Genomic DNA, 3,295 nt, shown 5'->3' with positions numbered 1-3,295 from the left:
GCCTCGAGGCCGTATAGTCGGGTTAGTTGATGACCAAGTCGTGTTGCAAGAAGAGAGAGTTGATGAAATTTCCATTCCAAACATAACAACAGAAGATGTTATCCACATTGATCCACAAAACCGACAATTAGAAGATGTTGGTGATGTCTCTGAAGAAGAGGTTGTAGACGAATTCGAAGTGTCTGATGATGGAGTAGATTCAGATGATGATAATGTACTTTCCAGTAATTCAGAAAATGAATCTGATTAAGTAATTGTAGTTTTTTTCTAGTAATTTTTTTTATGTATGTACATGGTGATTTTTTTTAATCTCATGAAGTTTGTAGATTGTAAAGGTTCCTATTCTTTTTTAATGTATCAATTCATAAAATGAATCTGAATAAATTGTAAAGGTATTTTTTTACACTTTGCGAGGTATTTGCGACATATTACCAAGGCTTCCCTCGCAAATACCTCACAAAATCGTATACCCTAAACACAACTTTTCTATGTAATTGCGAGGTTTCGAATATTTGCGAGGCGTGTGCAAGTTATTTGCTAGGCAAGACTCGCAAATGCCTCGCAATAATTCAAAAATATATGAAATTTATGTTATATTTCTACTTGTTTTATTGTTTTTAGTTATAAAATTAATCATATTTATGTATGTACATGGTATTAATGTGAAAACATATATATATGCTATATAATCCACAAATCATAGAGAGAAGTATAAGATATCTTCCCTTGATGCATATATAGAAGTGGTACCATATGCTATGATCTACATGGTGATTTTTTAAAATCTCATGAAGTTTGTAGATTGTAAAGGTTCCTATTCTTTTTAATGAATCAATTCATAAAATGAATCTGAATAAATTGTAAAGGTATTTTTTACACTTTGCGAGGTATTTGCGACATATTACCGAGGCTTCCCCCGCAAATACCTCGCAAAATCGTATACCCTAAACACAACTTTGCTATGTAATTCCGAGGTTTCGAACATTTGCGAGGCGTTAGCAAGTTATTTGCTAGGCAAGACTCGCAATAATTCAAAAATATATGAAATTTATGTTATATTTCTACTTGTTTTATTGTTTTTAGTTATGAAATTAATCATATTTATGTATGTACATGGTATTAATGTGAAAACATATATATTTTTTTTAAAGTATAAAATTGTAAAAGTATTTTTTTTTTATTTTGCAAGGCATTTGCGACGTGTTACCGAGTCTTCCCTCGCAAATGCCTCGCAAATTCGTATACCCTAAAACACAACTTTGCTATGTAGTTGCGAGGGAAACTAGCAAGTATGTCGCAATATTTGCAACGGATTTGCGAGGCGTCATAACTTTATATATATACTCGGAAGCCCTAGTTTGAGCGAGCTCAAACCACGCCGCAACACCCAAACCCTAAAATTCTTCTTCCTTCTTCTTCTCCGGTTAATCTCTCGCCGTTTCCGGTAAACTGTTACTTCCTTCTTCTTCCTTCTTCTTCTCCGGTTAACCTCTCGCCGTTTCCGGTAAACCCTAAGTTTTTCTGAAGTTCTTCTTCTTCTCCAGTTCGTTCGATTCTTCTTCTCCTTCATCACCGAGAAATCTGAGGTTGTCTCCTTCTTTCATTTGTTCTTTTACTGTTTTATTTGTTCGATTAAACTTCTTTATTGAATAAATCCAGGGTTGATTGTTCGATTTAAGATTTCTATTGAATAAATCTGTGGTTCATTGGTCGATTTAAGTTTTTTTTTTATGAATAAATCTGTGGTTGATTGTTCGATTTAAGATTTTTTTTTAATTATAAACCTGTGATTAATCTCTCAAATAGATATGTGGTTCATTGGTTCGATTAAAGTTTTTAAACCCTCCGTTTCTTTTATTCCTTGTAGATGTTTTCTGGAACGACTACACACGATATAAACGGTAGAGTTAGGCTTGAGTTTGAGAAGAAGTTGAATGAGCGGATGTGTGATCAAGTGAGCCGGTGGAAGGGAAAGTGGAGGGAAAATGGTGATAATGCAAAGCCGCGATGGATTGATCCTCAAGTCTGGGCTGGACTAGTTCAGTATTGGCGTGATCCCAAATCTAAAGTAAAGAGTATCAACGGTCGTAATGCAAGATATCATGATCCAGATGGCACTGGCATGCATAAACACCGCTCAGGCTAGACTTCTTTTAAAGCTCGTGCCAGAAAACTTGTAAGTTTCTGAATTCTAACCTTTGTCCTTCTTTACTACTCTTTTTTTTCTTACTAATAACCTTTGTCCTTTTTTTTACTTTGTTTTAGTCTGAGCTGACTGGTGAAAGCACTCTGGATTATCTACGTGTCCTAGAAGATACTCACAGAAAACCCGATGGGAGTTTTGTCGATGGAAAGTCAGAGTCCATCTACAATGAAGTGTCATCGAAGATACAAGAGGTTCAGTCTCAGCTCTTTTCAGGGGATAACATGGAGAGTTCTGCTTCTGGTGGGCTGTCTATTCATACCAAGAACAAAATTTACGCCGAGGTAAACTTCTAACTTCTTTGTGTTGTTGCCTTATTGTCTTGTGTTAGTTTGTGTTGTTTTAAGTTTGTGATATGATATGCTAGGATTGGTCCAATTAGTTTGTGATAGGCTAAGATTAGTTTGTGTTTTTGTTGGATGTCTTGTCTTCTGCTTAAGTTTGTCATATGGTATGCTAAGATTAGTTTGTAATATGCCAAGTTTGTGTTGTTGTGTCTCTTCTACGATCCAAAGCTTGTATGTTGGTTGTTGCTTGTCTCTTTTATACGACTAGTAATGTGATTGTTTGATTGTATTGCTGACAGGTTGCTCCGAAGAAGAAAAATAGACTTTATGGAGTTGGTTCTTTGCAAAATGAAGCATCATCAGCCCATTTTGGTCCATCGCTTCAGCCTACTGATGATCCGGTTGTTCTTGCTGAGAAGCTCGCTGTCGCTGAAGCTACTCTCGCATCTCAAGCCACTACTCTAGCAACTCAAGCCTCTCAACTTCAAGACAATGCAGAAAAAATGCATTCCTATGATGCATATTTTGACTACCTTGCCGGGAAGGATCCTGAGTTTGCTGCTAGGTTTGGAAGCATAACCCCGAGGACGAATAAAGATGGAGGCTCCAATGCAACCACCAATCCAACCATACCAAGAGGCTCCAATCCAACCATAGCAGGAGGTACCAATCCAACCTTACCTGAGACAGGGGACAACACTGCTACCGGCACCGGCACAGACACAGGAACCGGAACCGGACTTCTCTCTCTATCACCATCTTTTTAATACAATTTGTGTATAAGTTTTTTTTTTTTTTTTTTTTT

Source organism: Camelina sativa, chromosome 14, assembly GCF_000633955.1.
Source record: "Camelina sativa cultivar DH55 chromosome 14, Cs, whole genome shotgun sequence".
In the NCBI taxonomy this organism is placed as follows: domain Eukaryota; kingdom Viridiplantae; phylum Streptophyta; class Magnoliopsida; order Brassicales; family Brassicaceae; genus Camelina; species Camelina sativa.
The sequence above is the reverse complement of the archived record's forward strand: the minus strand, read 5'-3'. Positions refer to the sequence as shown.